The following is a 19,745-nucleotide window of genomic DNA, read 5'->3' as shown; positions in this document are numbered from 1 at the left end:
GGAAAATTTCAAGAGAGGTCTCATACCGATGAGACATGGGATATCGCTTTCTACGAGTATGTCCCCAAAGACTCCAGAAGAAAGGGCGAACATGAATATGATACCTTATGCCTCAGCAATAGGGTCTATCATGTATGCCATGCTATGTACTAGGCTTAATATAGCGCATGCTCTGAGTGTCACGAGCAGGTATCAGGCAGATCCAGGCTTGGAGCATTGGAAAGCAGTAAAGTGTATCCTTAAGTACTTGAGAAGGACTAAGGATCTTTTACTAGTATATGGAGGTAATAGCCTTAAGGTTGAAGGCTACACTAACTCAAGTTTTCAGTCTGATGTCGATGATAGTAAGTCGAATTCAGGGTATGTGTACACCTTGAATGGAGGAGCAGTGTGTTGGAAGAGTTCCAAGCAAGATACTACTATTGACTCGACCACAGAGGCGGAGTGCATTGCTGCATCAGATGCAGCAAAGGAGGGAGTCTGGTTGAAGATGTTCATCACAGATTTGGGAGTCGTTCCGGATAGCGAGAAGTCGACTTCCTTATATTGCGACAACTATGGGGCGATTACTCAAATAAGGGAACCCGGGTCTCATCAGAAGTGTTCTGAGGAGGTTCCAACTTATCAGAGAGATCGTAACCCGAGGAGATGTAGCAATGGAAAGGGTTCCATCCGAAGATAACATTGCAGATCCACTAACAAAGCCGTTGTCTCATTTTGTCTTTAAGCGTCACAGGGGTCTGATAGGGATCAGACACATAGCTAATTGGCTTTAGGTCAAGTGGGAGATTGCTAGTCATAGGTGCCCAGCAAGCCAATCACGTGAGTGATGGCACGTGTAACTTGATACAAAATCTTTTTGCTTATTATATTTTGGCGTATATCACTTTATAACTATTGCATAAATGCATATATATATTATGATGTCCTTGGATTTGTGCAATGGGAATCGGATCGTGATGAGATCATGATAATGAGATTGATTCACCTTTAAACACATATCCTAAATAATCCCGGTCATAGGTTACTCGAGAGGGACATCGTGATAACCGGATAGACTGGTGTGCTGTATACCCGTCCATATGATGGATGCAGTTGGTCTTAAAGCTGCTCGTGTAGAGACACTAGGGATACAGTACAGGTGCTCATTGGAGAATGAGTTCACTGATTGATCCGCTTACGGAATGCTGATGGTTGATGATGCCTTATTGTCAGACAGCGATTCCGTAGTCCTAGTGGTGTATCTGGTCCTTATACTTGAGACACCAAGGATGTCCTGTATGAGTGCTCCACTCTTTGATACCAGACTTATAGGTTTGGTTGTCCTAGATCTAGTACAGCTGGTCATTGGGAGTGGTAGTCGACCTTACGAGGGCTATTGAGTGTCGATAGAGGATCATCCACTCTCGGCGTCATGAGAGGAATATCCCATGTGTTCTTGCTCAGACAAATCCCTGGTCAGGGTCATTCGGGTTGAGAGAGAAAGAGTTCTCCGGGAGAATCCGATTAGAGCGAGACTCGAGTAGAAACCATATGGGTTTGACAACACCATGCTCGATATACGGTCTTTGGGATATTAGATGGATGAGGGACTATAGGTACACGGTAACTGAGGACAGACAGATCCAATGGATTGGATTCCCCTATATCGTTTGGGGACTACGACGTAGTGGCCTAGTACGTCCGTAGTCAATGAGTCAAGTGAATTATTACGGAGATAATAATTCATTGAGTTAGAAGGAGTTCTGACTGATATGACTCACGGCTAGTTCAATATTGGGCCTAGAGGGTCACACACATATGGTAGGCATTACGATGAGTAGAGGTTCGGATATGAGATATCCGACGGAGCCCTTGTCTTATTGGATGCAGATCCAATACCCACTAGGGGAGGACCCATTAGGGTTTGACAAGGGACCTCTGTAAAAAGGAGGGATTCAGAGCTTCATAGGCTAGAGTCTTTTGCTTGCCTTTCCTATTCTCTTCTCCCTCTCCCCCTCAGAGCAGGCCTGGATTTTGAGGAGCGTCGTCGCAACCCTACTGTGTGGATCACCGCTATAGAGGAGGACGCTTGACCTCCTTCACCCTCTCCTAAGGATCTGCAAAGAAACAGGGATATATGATTTCCCTAGGTAACACAATCTACTCTATACGCAGTTTTAAGTTTCGTGGATTTTGCGCATCAATCTTCGCACGACGACGAACATCTCTTTGGGAATCGGGGATTTTGTTTTCTTGTTCTTCTGCTGCGCATTTGATGTCACCCCCAAGATTTCCCAACACTGCGGTCGTGGCTACGACTATTATTGTGGCAGCGGCGATGGCTGCAAAGCTGCGTTTGAAAAAGAAAACGAAGGAATGAGAGTAAGATAGAGCAAGTGACTATGCCTCTATGTTCTGCATGAGCTGCAGTTATGGAGGAAAAAGAGAAGACATGTAGAAAATGAAACAGGGAGAGGGCATGGAATAAAAGTAGAAGGATTTGGGCTGAAACCATCTTTGTATCTTCGGATCAAAATTTTTGAAAGGCAAGTGTTCCGATCCTTCCTATTGCAAGCTTTCTAATCTTTTATATTGCAAGTGTCTTGATCTTTCCTTACTATAATTTTATCTCTATATTTGCTTTGAATATGAGGAACTTTGAATTATTCTAGCCTTGCATTTGATATATCTCCTATTTAGACGTAACGATTCAAATTTGTGCAACTTCTGAGATTATGATCTTTCTACCTTGTTATGGTTATAACTTCATGTATTGACCTCTGATTTAGACAAAACTTATTTGATCAGAATATAGACTCATAAACCTTTCTTTTGATAGCTTATTTTAAGAATTTAGAGTAAGTTTGTTTGCCCAAACTTCTGTTTCAAATGAGCCTACAGATTCTGCAAGACATGGATCGTAATTAGAAATTAGACGATGTTGGAAACTCTGATTTGTTCAAAGCTAATTTCATTAGAAATTAGACTCATAGATCTTTCTTTTGATATATGGATTGAAAGATTTGGAGTCCAAACACCTGCCCAGTTATCTGTTAAATTCTGCTAAACAGAGATTTTGTTCTCCGACCCTTATTTACCAAATTATTTGTAACTCTATGTTGGACAGTTCAATTCATTTGAAGCTTGTTTTATTTGAAAGTAGATTGAAATATCTTTCCAATGATATATTTCTGAGTAAATTGGAGCACGATTGATAGTTTGAATCATTTGTTCAATGTGCCTCTTGAATTTTGCCATAAATCGAGCTTTGGTCGATTTCGCATATTCTGGTTTTATTCCTTTGGAAATTGATACCATTTGGCTTTCTTATTCAATTGAGCTTTATATTACTGCTTTGAATTCTTGTATGCTCTTGTCCTTAAAATTATTTACATTCTTGAAAACTATTGTGTAACGTTTATGCTATATTGTATTGACTCATATAGACACATGTATATCCCATTGTTTCGCATTTTCTTTCGATATGTGCCTATTCCAGTTTTATTCCTTCGGACATTGAATTCATCTAACCTTCTTATTTGAATTGAGTTATATGTGATTGCTTGGAATCCTTGAATGCTCTTGCTTTCATTTCCTTTCAAATCTGAATACATTTGTGAAAGATTATGCTTGCATCGTATTGACTCTTAAAGGCACATGTACATTTTGTTGTTTCGTGTGTGCTTCTGATATGTGCTATTTATTGTTCATACTATCCTCTTGTACTCTGGTGTTTGTGGGATATTGTGAACCTTTGCCAGAAATGGTGAAGGGAGTTATGCATAGAGCTTGTGATGCTCTGCCGGCCCTTATGACTTCACTCAAACGTGGGTGGATGGAGCTCCCAAACGTGGGAGAGCTCCGAGATGTGGGAGACTTATGTTTGGTGTTCATTCAGAAATGGATGTACCATATTAGGTTATGGTCGCACTTCACCTTCTGTATGTTTGATATGATATCTAGAGCTTTAGTTATGTGTTTCTATACATGCTTTGGATAAGAATGATATGAATACAACGTCAAATTCAACGTTTGAGCTTTTGTTTCATATTTGTTCTTTGATATGCTATGAAATGATTCATATGCCATTGAGACGCTTTGAAATGTTTCACATACCATTGATATGTTCCGAAATGTTTCATTTGTTATTGATATACTCCGAAACATTTTATACCCCATTGATATGCTCCGAAATGTTTCATCTGCTACTGTCCTAATTTATTGTTCACAATACCCTTTTGTACTATGGTGTTTGTGGGATTATTTAGACCTTTGCCAGAAATGGTAAAGGGTATGTGCTTAGAGCCTACGATGCTCTTGATTATGTTTGGTGGTTATTCAGAAATGGATGGACCATATTATGTTTGGAATCCCACTTCACCTTCTATCTGTTTCATCTGTTATTGTTACGCTTCGAAATGTTTCATACCACATTGATATGCTCCGGAACATTTCATATATTTCGGAATATTAAGTCTGGCTTACGATGATATGAACTTGTGGTAAATGGTTGGAGTTCTGATTGTATAAATTACTTTGCTTGTGGATTTATAAATGTTGTTTTATGTTTGTTAAGTTGGCTTGGGTTGTCATAAATGTGAATTATCGAGTGATGTGATATATGATTATAAACTGTATATGTTTTATAGATGTGAATTTGATAGAATGCTTTTCAGTGTCCTCAAATGTGTGTTTGGATCCTGGATGAGTTTATGATGAAAACTTTAATATTATTGATATATATATTTTGAGGGGCGTGACAGAGGTGGTATCAGAGCATGGTTTGAGGACTACTAAAATATTTGATATTTTGACGTACAAAATATATTGAGATCTAATAAATTATAGTGATTGGTGAAAATTTTCTTTGATGCATTTTAGGAATCTAGGATGATGAGGACATATGGTCCTCCTATTTCATTTGTTTCAGATTAATTAAGGGGGATGAAAGGGTTGATCGAGGATACTAAATCAGAGTAGCGCAATTAAAGCATGGTGAACCTAATTTCATTGGTGGTAGAAAAACGGATGATGCAAACAGAGAAGATATTTGATGTACAAAATTGTTTTGATGATTGAAAGATTTCTTTTGCCACCTTATAATATTGGAAGTAGAGGCTGATCATTAATGGCAACAATGAAAAGAATTTTTGGAGATCAGTGGCAAAAATAATAAGAACAAGTTTACCAATAACAAGAGGGTAAAGACATTTGGATTTGAAATGAGAAGTCACCACAAAAGACTCAATCATGTGTGAATTACAAGTTAAATTATGAAACAAATTTGTGTTGTTGGGTGACTGGAGTCTATTTTGCTTGTAGAAAGTTGGATCATAAAATAAAATACTACCCTTTGAACAAGAAGAAAGAGTCATTGCCTCCTAAATCATCAGCCCATGTCAGAGTGTATGCTATCACTGAATATGATTCTAAAACTTCTGAATTAGTAGTCGAAGGTATTATGCATGTTTATGAAAGAATACAAATATTTGTTTGACCATGGGTCCTATCTATGATTTGATTCGTAATATTTTGCTTATCACTTGGGCATTCAACCTAGACCACTGCATTATGTGATATATGTAAATACAATCATTAGAGATTCTTTGATAACGGACTTGAATCTGGTTCTCTTGTTTGATTTTATTGGAGAACTTAAACTTTTTGCCGATTTAGTTCTCCTAGAGATTTGGAGTTTTGATATTATATTTGGTATGGATTAGCTATCTTCCTATCATACTAGTATAGATTGGTATATAACAAATAATTACTTTTTGCATATTTGATCAACCGATCTTTTATTTTCAGAGTAATGGACATGATTTATCTCCTTGTCTAATGTATCCCAGGATGACATGCTTGGATTACCTCCAAACGTGACTTTGCTTTTGATTTGGTCCTTTGGACAATCCCAATATCTAAGCCTCTCTACAGAATGATATCATTTAAGTAAGTGGAATTGAAAAAGCAACTACAAGGACTATTAAATGAGGATTTTATTTGGCTTAATATTTCATCATGGGGTGCTCTGGTGTTAGTTAGAAAGATGAATGGAACATTTAGACTTTACATTAATTTTAGACAATTGAATTAGGTGACCAAAAAAAACGAGTATTCTCTAAAGTGACGACTTGTTTGATCAACTGTAGGGTGCACAAGTATTCTCTAAGATTGACCGAAGATCAGGTTACTATCAATTGAAGATCAAGGAGGAGGATATTCCAAAAACAGCTTTTAGAACTCGATATGGTCACTATGAATTCTTGGTGATGCCTTTTGGTTTGACTAATACCCCTGCAGCTTTTATGGAACTAATGAATAGGACATTTCAACCACTCTTGGATGATTATGTAATTATATTCATTGATGACATAGTGGTGTATTCAAGGAGTAATCAGGAGCATGAGGAACACTTGAGAAATGTATTGTCTGAGAAAAGAAGTTGTATGCAAAGTTCAGCAAATATGAATTTTGGTTGAATGAAGTTACCTTCTTAGGCCATGTCATTTCAAGGAAGGGCATATCTGTTGATCTAAAGAAAGTAGAAGCTGTAGTTAAATGGGAAGTGCCAATAAATGTAACATAAGTTAGAAGATTCTTGGGCATGACAGGTTATTACATGAGATTTGTGGAGGGATTTTCTCGAATCGCTCAATCTCTCACCAAACTCACTAAAAAGAATGTGAAATTTGTAGTGGATGATGATTGTGAGCAAAGTTTTCAAGAGTTAAAAAGAAGATTGACTAGTGCCCCTATTCTCACTATTCCAAGTGGTAGTGAGGGATTTGTAGTTTATACTGATGCTTCAAGAAAGGGCCTTAGATGTGTTTTAATGTAGGAAGGGAGAGTGATTGCTTATGCTTCTAGACAACTAAAATGTTATCAACTAAATTATCTAACTCATGATTTGGAATTGGTAGCAATTGTTTTTGCTCTAAAGATTTGGAGACATTATTTGTATGGGCGGTAATTTAAAATATTTACTAATCACAAGAGTTTAAAATATATTTTCACTCAGAAAGAGTTAAACATGAGACAGCGAAGATGGATAGAACTTCTAAAGGATTATGATTGTGCCATCCGTTATCACCCGGGCAAAGCCAATGTTATAGCTGATGCACTTAGTAGAAAATCTATAAATTTTATAACTAGTCTGGTCGTGAAGCAATGGAAGTTATTAAAAGAAAATTTTGATTTAAATGCTATGAGGAAAGAGCAAGACTCAATGATATTGATGGCCTCAATTTAAGTGCAATCTGATCTTACTCAACAAATTAAGGAAGGACAATTACGAGATCCACGTTTAATCTACTTGAGGAACGAAGTAGAAAGGAAATTGAAGCCAAAATTTCAAGTTTCAAAGGATGGCCTATTGAGATTTGGGGATAGAGTATGTGTACCAAATGAACTAGATATCAAGAACCAAATCCTAAAGGAAAGTTAAGCCTAAGATTTATTGGACCTTTTGAGGTCCTTGAGAGGGTTGGTTCTGTCGCTTACAGGATTGCCTTGCCACCATCGTTATGCCATATCCATAATATATTTCATGTTTCGATGATTAGAAAGTATATACCTGATCCTACTCATAACATTAAGTATGAGCTGATTGAGATCGATAAGGATTTATCTTATATGAAAGAGCCCACTCAGATTGTTGATAAGAAGGAAAAGATCCTAAGGAATCAAGTTATCCCTCTGGTTAAAGTAATTTGGAGACATCATTCTAGAGAGGAAATGAAAAAGGTTTATCCTCGTCTTTTTCATCGATTGAGGTATAACCAATTTAGATGACTAAATTTTCTTTTAAGGGGGGGAGAGTGTAATATCCCTATTTTGAAATTTATCAATATGGATTTATATGTAAATTTGAGGACCTATATGTAAATATAGAAATTTCAAGGACTAAACTATTAAGTTAAAAAAAAAGAAAAAGAAAATCAAAAATTTCGGTTTTATCCCACCATCTCCCACACTCTCTGTTTCCCGTGAGAGAGGACCTGTGAGGCGTGGGGAGAAGAACAAGATAAGTAGATGGAGAAGAGAAGAAAAGAAGAGAGAGGGAAAAGAAGAGAGGAGGAAGAAGAGGGAGAAGAGAAGAAAAGAAGAATAAGAAGAGAGGGAAGAGGGAGAGGAGAGAGAGGTAGCTGTAGCAGCTAGGGCTGTAGCACCTCAGTTTCCTGTAGGAGGAAACAAAGGAGTGCATGTGTGGGGCATCGGGGAGGTGAAGGGAAGAAGAGGAGAAGAAGAGGAGAAGGAGAAGAAGAAGAAGAGGAAGAGAAGAAGGAGAAGCGGGAGAAGAGGTTGTGATACCTCTGTTTCTTGCAGGAGGAAATAGAGGAGAGGGTGTGTGTGGCGCCGGGGAGGAGAAGGGAAGGAGAGGAGAAGAAGAGAAGAAGAAGAGCAGGGGAGGAAGAAGAGGCTGCGGCTGCAGCGGTGGCAGCTGTAGTTGGAAGAGAAGAACGAGAGGGAAGAAGAGGAAGAGGGGAAGGTGGCTGTGGCTACAACTGCGGTAGCAACTGAGGTGGCGGTGGTGGCTGCGGTAGCGGTGGTGGCTACAGCAGCTGCTTTTGGGAAAGAGAAAGAAAGGAAAGGGAAAAAAAAGGGTCTACAGCCATGATTGCGGCTGCGGTGGTCGCGGTTGTGTCTGCGAAAGAAGAGGAGGAAGAAGGTAGTTCGGTGGAAGGGGCTGCGATTGTGGCAGTGGCGGTGGCTGTGGCAGCTGTGTTTGGGAAAAAAAAAGTAGGAATGAGAGAAGGGAGGAAGGAAGTAGTGCAGGGGAAGGGGCTACGGTTGTGACAGCAGTTACGGTCGTGGCTACGATTGTGGTAGTGGCAGCGGCGATGGCTGCGATAGCTGTGTTTGAAAAAGAAAACAAAGGAATGAGAGTAAGAGAGAGCAGGTGACTATGCCTCTATGTTCTGCATGAGCTGCAGTTGTGGAGGAAAAAGAGAAGACATGTAGAAAACGAAACAAGGGAAGGACATGGAGGAAAAGTAGAAGGATTTGGGCTGACACCTTCTTTGGATCTTCGGATCAAAATCTTTGAAAGGCAAATGTTCTGATCCTTCATATTGCAAGCTTTCTAATCTTTCCTATTGCAAGTGTCCTGATCTTTCCTTACTGTAATTTTATCTCTATATTTGCTTTGAATATGAGGAAATTTGAATTGTTCTAGCCTTGCATTTGATATATCTCCTGTTTAGACGTAACGATTCGAATCTGTGCAACTTCTGAGATTATGATCTTTCTACCTTGTTATGGTTATAACTTCATGTATTGACCTTTGATTTAGACAAAACTTATTTGATCAGAATATAGACTCATAAATCTTTCTTTTAATAGCTTATTTTAAGAATTCAGAGTAAGGTTGTCTGCCCAAACTTCTGTTTCAAATGAGCCTACAGATTCTGCAAAATAGGGATCGTAATTTTTGACCTTTTGATACCGAGCTGCCTATAAGTCGATGTTGGAAACTTTGATTTGTTCAAAACTGATTTCATTAGAAACTAAACTCATAGATCTTTCTTTCGATATATGGATTGAAAGATTTGGAGTCCAAACACCCGCCCAGTTATCTGTTGAATTCTGCCAAACAGAGATTTTATTCTCCGACCCTTGTTTACCAAATTATTTGTAACTCTATGTTGGACAGTTCAATTCATATGAAGCTTATTTTATCTGAAATTAGATTGAAATATGTTTCCAATATATATTTCTAAGTAAATTGGAGTACGATTGATAGTTTGAATCATTTGTTCAATGTGCCTCTTGAATTCTACCAGAAATTGAGCTTTGGTCGATTTCGCATATTCTGGTTTCATTCCTTTAGAAATTGATATCCTCTGGCTTTCTTATTCAATTGAGCTTTATATTACTCTTTGAATTCTTGTATGCTCTTGTCCTTAAAATTATGTACATTCTTGAAAACTATTGTGTAACGTTTATGCTATATCGTATTAACTCATATAGGCACATGTATATCCCATTATTTCGCATTTGCTTTCGATATGTGCCTATTCTAGTTTCATTCCTTTGGACATTGAATTCATCTAACCTTCTTATTTGAATTGAGTTATATGTGATTGCTTGGAATCCTTGAATGCTCTTGCTTTCATTTCCTTTCAAATCTGAATACATTTGTGAAAGATTTTGCTTGCATCGTATTGACTCGTAAAGGCACATATACATTTTGTTGTTCCGCGTGTGCTTCCGATATGTGCTATTTATTGTTCATACTATCCTCTTGTACTATGGTGTTTGTGGGATATTGTGAATCTTTGCCAAAAATGGTGAAGGGAGTTATGCATAGAGCCTTTGATGCTCTGCCGGCCCTTATAAATTCACTCAGATGTGGGTGGATGGAGCTCCCAAACGTGTGAGACTTATGTTTGGTGGTCATTCATAAATGGATATACCATATTATGTTATGGTCCCATTTCACCTTCTATTTGTTTGACATGATATCTAGAGCTTTGGTTATGTGTTTCTATACATGATTTGGATATGAATGATATGAATGCAACGTCAAATTCAACGTTTAAGCTTCTATTTCATAATTGTTCTTTGATATGCTCCGAAATGATTCATATGCCATTGATACGCTTTGAAATGTTTCACATACAATTGATATGCTCCGAAATGTTTTATTTGTTATTGATATGCTCCGAAACATTTCATACCCCATTGATATGCTCCGAAATGTTTCATCTATTATTGTTACACTTCGAAATGTTCCATATGTCATTGATATGCTTCGGAACATTTCATATGCCATTGATATGCTCCGAAATGTTTCATCTGCTATTGTCCTAATTTATTGTTAACAATACCCTTTTGTACTCTTGTGTTTGTGAGATTATTTGGACCTTTGCCAGAAATGGTAAAGGGTAAGTGCTTAGAGCCTACGATGCTCTAGATTATGTTTGGTGGTTATTCAGAAATGGATGGACCATATTATCTTTGGAATCCCACTTCACCTTCTATTAGTTTCATCTGTTATTGTTATGCTTCGAAATGTTTTATACCTCATTGATATGCTCCGGAACATTTCATACGCTATTGATATGCTCCAATTACTCTATGCTCCATTTGTTATGAATCAAATATGTTATGAATGAAATGACATTTGCAATTCTATATCTAATGAGATGATATCCTTGAATCTCTTGGATTCTTTCTTGCATTGTAATATTTTGTTCGTGTGAAACTGTCCCTTTTCGTGCTAGACATGCTTTGTCACTTGCTGAGCTATTTTTTAGCTCACTCCGTTGTTATATAAATCTTTTAGATCAGCTTGTCACTCTTTGAGAAGTTTGTATTGGGCTGAGGTAGTGGAGAGCTATTCAGAATTATGGGCAAGTCTTGTTGGTTATTATGTTATTGTTGTATAAGTATATTTTGTATGTAATAAAATTTTGTCGATGAACCAAAATGGATATACCTTGTAAAAGTATTAGACAATCTCTCTTATTTAGAATTTCGGAATGTTAAGTCTAGTTTACGATGATATGAACTTGTGGTAAATGGTTGGAGTTCTGATTGTATAAATTACATAGCTTGTGGATTTATAAATGTTGTTTTATGTTTGTTAAGTTGGCTTGGCTTGTCATAAATGTAAATTATCAAGTAATGTGATATATGATTATAAATTGCACAAGTTTTATAGATGTGAATTTGATAGAATGCTTTTCAGTGTTCTCAAATGTGTGTTTGGATTCTAGATGGGTTTGTGATGAAAACTTTAATATTATTGATATATATATTTTGAGGGGCGTGACAGTGTCAGTCTGACACTAACACTACCCTGGGCAGTACCACTGCCTAGGTCTGGTGGTACCACTGCCTGGGGTGCAGTGCTGGGCAGTACCACTGCCTAGACTGGCGGTACCACCGCCTAGACTAGCGGTACCATCGCCTGACATAATCTCGAAGACTGTGTCATGATGGTGAGACTTCTTATGGCACTGTTTGGGCCTCTCATTAGGCCCAGCACAATCCTTACATAGGCCTTTCTGACCCTTAATTGGGTTGGTCTAAATCAAAACCCAATTACGTGCTAACTACGAAATATAAGACATAATTTGAGCTAAACAAGGCCGTAAGTCTATTCTTCCGGCGAGCTTCCGGCGATCTTCTAGCAATGTTCCGGTAGACTCCCGGTAAGCTCCTAGACTTCACGATGATCTTCTTGGTGAGTTTTGACAAGCTTCTCTGGCAAGCTCTGAGACTTCTCGGCTGGTTCTGCTAGAACTTCCGACGAACGTCTGGACATCCGATGAACTCTTGAACTCCCAACGAAATCGCATCCTTGACTCTGGGACTTTATTTTGCTTCATGCCTTGCTACCATAGTTAATCTTGCACATGTAAAATATACTTCGATCTAGACAATTAATACTAAGTATTAATCATGTTGTCCAGCATGTCATTGGTCCCTCGACGCTTTGTCCAATTCTTCGGTGCATCGTCGTCTCTTGCGGCCTATTGCCCAATCGGCCAGTTGACTCTGCAACTCCGATATCCTTGGTGCAATATCCGCTCTTCTTGGCCCGATGCTCGAATCCATGGCTCGAAGCCTTCTGTCGATACGTCGACCGATCCACTAGCTCGACGTCCAATCTTCTGACATATTTTCCCCCGGCACAACATGATTCTTCCTGCTTTAATTGTCTCATCCTAATCGAAGCATCTTGCATCACTCAAAACGCATATTAAAACATAAACAATTATCAATTGGTTTCATCATCAAAATACGAGATTCAATAATCTCCCCCTTTTTTATGATGACAACCAATTGATGACGGAGTTAATCTTAACTCCCGGAGTTTAAACAAACTCCCCCTATCAATATGCCATATTGATAGAACCTTGAATTCAAACTGAATTCAAGTCATTGCAATATTCATCATGAATATTTGCAACACGTCATCATGCATAACATGATCATACTTCTTCTCCTTTTGTCACGGACAAACTTCTAAACAGGATGTTTGATGTAATGCTTATGTATGTCCATGTTTTTTGATATGTTCATGCTTTGCACAGCATATAGAGGGATGGCCTAGGGCTTAATAGTCCCATTTTAGTTAGGTTGGTGGCTGCTTTAGGCTTGTAAATAAAAGTTATGTCATGTGGATACTTGTGAGAGATTTTCGGTCTGTAGTGGATCATTTTGACCCTTTATTATGCAACTGTTTAGAGCTTATAAAGTCTATTTGTAATTTGCATTGTCTATGAAGTGTTTCCTGGAATATTTGCTTGTGGATCCCGAGTGAGGCATTCTCTCTAACCAGTTTTCTCTTTTGTAGGTCCTAAGGGACCATGGGAGGCTTCGGGGAGGCTGACCTTTGCGGACGGACACGCAAGGGTGCCGCACGACTTAGGCAAAACTAGCTAAGTCCGTGACAGATGGTATCAGAGTGAGACAAGCACTTATAGACCAAGTTCCGTCCTTCTTGTGTACAATAGCACAAGTGAGGAATAAGGGGTGCAACTTGGCCGAATCACACCTGTTTCAAGCATCTCCTTTATGATCTTTTCAATTTCATCCTTCTAAAGGTGAGGATATCAGTACAGCCGAGTGTTCGCTGGTGGCTTACCCTGAAGGATTGGAATCCGATGGTCATATTGCCGAGTAGGAGGAAGACCGCGCGGCTCAACAAAAATGTCGGTAAATTCAGCAAGCAATTGGATGAGATTTTAATCTTCAATTTCTATTTTCTTCCCCTCTGGTTGCTGCTGGAGATGCATCAAAAAGCCACCATTTACCTTGTGCAAAACTTTCTCCATTCGTTGGGTCGAAACGGTGATTATATTACTTCCGCGCTTCCCGCGTAGGATAGTTTATTTGCCTTTGCAGTAGAATTTCATAATTAATTTGGAGAAGTTCCAAGAGACATCATCTAGCATCGTCAGCCATTCTCTGACAAGCACGGCCTCATAATCATCAATTGGTAGGAGGAAGAAGTCGGTGATAATTTCTTGGTCTTGCAGTAATAGTTTCACCTGTGGACATCTTTGGTCGCACTTTAGGATTCTTCCGTCAATGACCTTTACGTCAAACTTGCTGCAACCATCAATGTGGAGTACCATCTAAACAGCAACCTTATTGTTTAGGAATTTATTAGTGCTGCCCATGTCGATGAGAATAGTGATCGGTTTTTGTTTGAGAAGGCCTCCAACTTTCATCGTTTGCGGGTTTGAGTAGTGTGTACTATAAAGTCGGTTGGTTGTGGCTCTTCTTCCGCATCTTCTTCTTCATGTTCAAGGCTCTTTTTTGGATATTCAATGACCTCTTCTTCTACTAGTTCAATCATAAGAAATCCTCCTTTTCTACAGTGATGCTCGCGGCTCCACGGCTCATCGCATTGCCAACATAACCCCTTCGCAGATCGCTCCCGAAGCTCTTTTCTTGTTAATCTTTTTGGTGTAGGGGCTTGGTTGATAGTAGGGGGGGCTGAGAGCTTTGGTATTGCTAGTTGGGGAGCGACTCTAGTCCTCTAGTCTTCATGGTTCAATCGCTCCTCTTAAAGTCGTTCGATAGAGATGGCTGCCATAAGTATGTACGGTTGTCATGCTTTAACTTCTCCCTGGATCTCTAGCCTCAAGCCATTAATGAAGGTCCCTAATAGTTAATTTTTAGACCAATTATGAGTTTAATTAGATATCCTGTCAAACTTGGTTTGGTACTCCTGAATGGTGGAGGTTTGTCGGATCTTTGCTAGTTGTCCGTCAATGTTCTCGTAATCGGTTGGTCCAAAGCAGATCAGCAGTCCTTCTTTAAATTGTCACCATGAGAGGACTCCATGAGTGTGTTCAAACCAGTTAAACCACTATATGACATCCCCTTCAAGATGTATAGTTGTAATTTCCATAGTAGATGCACCTATGATTTTGTGGTACCAAAAATATCACTCCGTATGTGAGATCCAACCAATCAGATCTCCTTCTTCCCATCTAGAGAAGTCCACCCTCATGCGTGGATAGTTGGGATCGATCATAGAGCCTCCCCTCTTGGAAGTTATCTCTTTGTACTTAGTGTGATTGGTTAGAGCTCTCTCCTTGATGTGATTTCTTCGGGCTTGGTGGTCAGCCCAAACTGAGTTCGGTAAAAAGAGTTCGAATCTTATCCTCCATTCACGCATCGAAGGCTTCAAATTTAGCTTTGATTACCCCCTCAGATTGTTGAATCTCGAATTTTGATGATGAAGTCAATTGTCATTTGGTTATCTAATCCATATGTTGAGATAAGTGTGCAGGATTAACTACGATGGTAGAAAGACATTCAGTAGGTGTTATGCCGGAGTCAAGACCAAGATCACGTTGGGGGTTCGAGAGTTCGATGGAAGTCCGGACGGTCGTCGGAGGTTCTGTGGGAATAAATCAGAAAAGTCCAGGAGCTTGCCAAAGAAGCTGGTCGGAACTCGCCAAGAGGATCGTCGTAAATCTAGGAGTTTGCCGGAAGTCCGTCGGAGTATCGCTAAGGGTTCGTCGGATGTTCACCGGAAGTTCGTCAGAAGCTCGGCGAAAGAAGCAATTGACGCACCGGAACATGAGTTATAGTATTAATGCCTTAAATATTATTGTTAGCATGAAGATTAAGTTAGGAATGGGAGGTGATCCCATTAACTTAATTTAGGACCAATTGGGTCCTTGATAGACCCAAATTGGGCCGAATGGATCAACCCATTCGGACCCAGGTTTCTTGGCCGGCTGTGGCATCGCCTAGAAGCTCGGTCTCTAAGCGAAGTTAGGCGGTGGTATCACCCCTATCAGGTGATGGTACCGCCTGAGCTCGGTCTCCGAGCAGTGTCAGGCGGTAGTACCGCCCAGTTCTTGCGGTGGTACCGCCAGGACCCCAAAAATCCGGGAGATGACATTTTTGAGCTCCAAATTCAAACTAGTTGGGGGCCTATATAAACTCCACCCTTTCCTGCATGAAAGGGTACCAAAAGCTTGCATTTATTCTGAGAATTTGAGAGCTTAAAAGTGTTATAAAAGGCTAGAAGTTCTTCTCCCTCTTTTCTTCTAAGTTTTGATCATTCAAGAGAGGAGTGGAAATCTGTAAGGGTTGTCCCCTAAGCCTGTCAAAAGGAGTAAAGCTGTAAAAGGGTGGTTGGCCTTCACCTATTGAAGGAAGGCCTCTAGTAGACGTCGGTGACCTCATCGGAGGAGGAAGCCAAATGTGGATGTAGGTCAAGATTGACCGAACCACTCTAAATCTCAGTTTGTATTTACATTCTACTCTTTATCTTAACTCAAACTGCCTCTGTTGCTTTACTTCAATTATACTTTTGTTTGATCTTAAGTTGAAGAACTTTCCGAAATGGTTTTCATCAAAAACGCTTTCATCGTACAAACATCATTTTAAACCAACGAAAGTTTTCCGTTGCTCTAATTCACCCCCCCCTCTTAGTGCTCTTGATCCTAGCACAGATGCCATAGTATATGCCTCCAAATCTGTAATGTTAAGATCTCTCTTTTGTTATCGGGTTAAAGGCATATATGTTGAATCTCATATTTTGATGATGAAACCAATTGATATGTGTTTATGTTTTAATTTGTATTTTGAGTGACGCAGGATGCTTCGATTAGGATGAGATAATTAAAGCAAGAAAAATCATGTTTGGGCCGGAGGAACATGTCAAAAGATTTGATGTCGGGCCGGTGGATCGCTCGACGTATCGATAGAAGGCTTTGGGCCATAGATTCGGGCATTGGGCCAAGAAGAGTGGAAATTGCACCAAGGATATCGGAGTTGCGGAGTCAACTAGCCGATTGGGCAATAGGTCGCAAGAGAGGATGATGCGCCGAAGAATCAGACAAAGCGTCGAGGGACCAATGACATGCTGGACAACTTGATTAATGCTTAGTATTAATTGTCTAGATCGAAGTGTCTTTTTACATGTGTAGGATTAACTACGATAGTAAGGCATAAAGTAAAATGAAGTCCCAGAGTCAAGGACCTGATTACGTTGGGAGTTCGAGAGTTCGTCGGAAGTCCGGACGTTCGTTAGAAGTTCTATCGGAACCAGCCGAGAAGTCTCGAAGCTTGCTAGATAAGCTTGTTGGAACTCACCAAGAAGATCGTCGTGAAGTCCAGGAGCTTATCGGGAGTCTGTCAGAACATTGCCGAGAGATCGTCGGAAGTTCGCTGGAAGATCGCCAGAAGCTCACTGGAAGAATAGACATAGGGACTTGTTTAGCTTAGCAAATGTCTTAGGATTTCATAGTTAACACATAATTAGGCTTGGATTTGGGCCAACCCAATTAGGGGCCAGCTGGGTCCATATAAGAACTGTGTTGGGCCTAATAGGAGGCCTGAACAGTGCCCCAAGAAGTCTCACCTGTTGAATCTCGTATTTTGATAATGAAACCAATTAATAATTATGTTTATGTTTAACTGCATTTTGAGTGATGCAGGTCTACTCGATCAGGATTAGACAATTAAGGCAGGAGGAATTGAGGTTGCGCTGGAGGAGATCACATCAAGATATTGGACGGTAGAAGGCTTCGGACGTCGGGCATCGAGCCAAGGAGAGCGAAATTATGCCAAGGATATCGGGGTTGCGGAGGTCAACCGTCGATTGGGCAACAAGCTGCAAGAGAGGACGATGCACCGAAGAATCGGACGAAGCGCCAACCAATGGCGTGCCGGGCAACAGAATGTCAATTCGCGTTGTAATAATTGTCTAGATCGGAGTACAGTTTTAGCTTATGTGTGCAGGATTTACTATGATAACGACGAAGATATAAAGCAAAACAAAGTGTCGGAGTCAAGTACGAAGGATTCATTGCGAGTTCAAGAGTTCGACGGAAGTCCGAAGGTTCGTCGGGAATGCTGCCGGAACTAGCCGAGAATGAGTAGGGAGCTTGCCGAAGGGTTTTTCGGAAGCTCGCCGGAAGGTTCGTTGGAAGTCCACGGAGCTCGCCGAGAAAGATCAGAGCTTGCCGAAGAAGCTCATTGGAACTCATCAAGATCAAATCGTGAAGTCTAGGAGCCTGTCGGGAGTCCGCAGAATGGTTTCCGAGAGTTTATCGGAAAACCGTCGGAAGTTCGCCGGAAGCTCGCCGGAAAAAGTCTTGACTTACGGACTTTGTAATAGCTTAGAAAATGTCTTTAAATTCGTAGTTAGCACGTTAATTAGGGTTAAGATTAGGTGTTAATCTTATAACCCAAGTAGGGGCCAATTGGGCCCGAGTTCGGACTGGTTTGGGCCAAGTTTGGAGCCCAACCAGTGAGCTGAATTGGCCTTTGCGGTGGCACCGCCCAGCACCCGAGATCTGGGCGATGACACCTCCTGGGCTGGGCAGTTGCACCGCCCAGCACCCGAGCGCTGGGCGGTGGTATCGCTTGGCTGGGCGGTGGCACCGCCAGCATCGGGAACATAAGAGAATTCAAATTTTTGGAGCCCAAATTTGAATCCTCTTGAGGCCTATAAATACCCCTCAAGTCTTAGCTGAGAATACAACTTTTTGAGCAGTAAGTGATTGAGAGAAAAGTCTTAGAAGAGTCTTTGCCTTTCTTGTTTTCAATTTGCTAGTGTTCACCTCATTCTTTCTTGCTGAAAATCTGTAAGAGAGTGAACCGCTTGTAAAAGTTGTAAGAGGGGTATTTACCCTTCCCTATCAAGAGATTTGCTAGTGGAAGGTGGGAGCCTCATCGAAGAGGGGCCTCGCAAGTGGATGTAGGTCATTTGACTGAACCACTGTAAAATCGGCATAATCTCTGGTTTGCATTTACTTTAATCGGCAAAATCGGCATAGTCATTTATATTACTGCAAACCATTTGTACTTTAATGCTATACTGCTTTGTCTCCTTCTTACATATGCCTTCAAGTTAAAATGCAATCGAAACGGTTTCAAACAAAACGTTGCTTTTATCGTATGAAGTTTTCGTAAGTGTTTAAATCGTCGAAAGTTTATCGTACTTTACCGCTGCACTAATTCACCCTCCCCTCTTAGTGCCACTCCGGTCCTAACAATTGGTATCAGAGCCTGGTATTTCTCATTTCGGATTTATACCCGAGAGAAATGGCTCTTCATGGCCTTCAAGAGGGTTTATCGGTTTTTCGTCCTCCGTTGTTTAACGGATTGGACTACACACTTATTTGAAAACTCGAATGAGAGTTTTCTTGATTTCTATGAATTTGGATTTATGGAATATCGTTGAAAACAGTTTTCAACTTCCCTCTAAACCGATGAACGAATAGTCGGATTTGGAGAAGAAATATTTTTTTTTAAACGCAATGGCTATGAATGCCTTATTTTGCGCTTTGGACAAAAATGAGTTCAATCGGATTTCTACGTGCGAAACGGCTTTCGATATTTGGCGAACACTTGAAATCACGCACGAGGGAACTAGTAGAGTCAAAGACTCGAAAGTTAACATTTTATTGCATGATTTTGAGCTTTTTCAAATGCAACCTAGCGAGACTATAGGCGACATGTACACCCGTTTCACGGATGTCGTCAATAATCTAAGAGTTCTTGGTAAATCCTTTTCGAATTTTGATCTCGTAAGCAAGATCTTAAGATTCCTTCCAAAAAGATGGGATTCTAAAATAACCGCAATACAAGAAACAAAAGATTTAAATATTTTTCCACTTGAAGAACTAATTGGTTTATTGATGACATATGAAATGGTGCACAATGCACATGATAAACAAAATCACCTTACAAAGAACAGGAAGGATTGGGAACTCCGGACAATGACCCAAGTGACCCAAGTGATGAGGACAATGATGAACTTAAATTTCGAATAC

Source organism: Musa acuminata, chromosome BXJ3-1 (genome assembly GCF_036884655.1).
Source record: "Musa acuminata AAA Group cultivar baxijiao chromosome BXJ3-1, Cavendish_Baxijiao_AAA, whole genome shotgun sequence".
Taxonomy (NCBI): domain Eukaryota; kingdom Viridiplantae; phylum Streptophyta; class Magnoliopsida; order Zingiberales; family Musaceae; genus Musa; species Musa acuminata.
This window is presented reverse-complemented; position numbering follows the sequence as displayed.